This window comes from Hipposideros armiger, unplaced genomic scaffold (assembly GCF_001890085.2).
Source record: "Hipposideros armiger isolate ML-2016 unplaced genomic scaffold, ASM189008v1 scaffold_60, whole genome shotgun sequence".
Taxonomy (NCBI): domain Eukaryota; kingdom Metazoa; phylum Chordata; class Mammalia; order Chiroptera; family Hipposideridae; genus Hipposideros; species Hipposideros armiger.
Window position 1 is genome coordinate 1 of NW_017731410.1, and position 841 is coordinate 841.

Here is an 841-nt window from a genome sequence, read left to right on the forward strand (position 1 = left end):
CATTCCTATCTCCAGCCTTAGCAACCAATAATTTGGTTTCTGTCTCCAAAACATTGCCTTTCAGGAAGACATCAAATGAATAGAATCATACTGTACAGCCTTTTAGATTTCACTTCTTCCAGTTAGAACAATATTTTTGAGGTTAACCCATGTTATAGTTTGTGTCAGGTTTTATTATATTACTGAATAGTATTTCAGTGTATGAATATACCACATTTTGTTTATCTATTCACCAGCTGACAAGGTTTTATAATTTGGGCTCTTACATTTAGAATTATACTCAATTTTGAGTTAAATTTTGTGTTTGGTATAAGGTGAGAATCTAAATTCACCTTTGTGTATGCCAATAATTTGTTATCCTACAAGGGTTAAAGGAGATGAAGAATTTTCCTGATTAGTGGGCTCAAAACAATGATTTAGTGATGGCTTATGGATAAAAAAGGTAATGTAAAAGTCATTAATTACAGGACTTCAACTTTTTTTGTGAGATAAAGCTTTAGAATTAAAGCAATAATGAATAAGTTCTCAGTAAAGAAGTCTGAGATAAAGGAAAATAGTCAAGGATAAACAAGAAATGAAGACCATCCTCCACTTTGTGCCTGTGGCTATTTTCACTACAACTGAGACTGCATGTAGATTAAGGAAAGTACTGCTTTCTTAAATGTTATGAGACAGAAACCATAATAAATAGAAATCTTCTGTGTGACTAAACTTCTTTTTATCCTAGTGTGACCTGTACTGTTTGTTTGTTTTAATATTACAAAGAAGAATCTTTCTGTTTCAAGTCCCTTTTTCTTCACTCCCAATGTCAGAGATTTAAAGCATGGCTCAACTGTATACA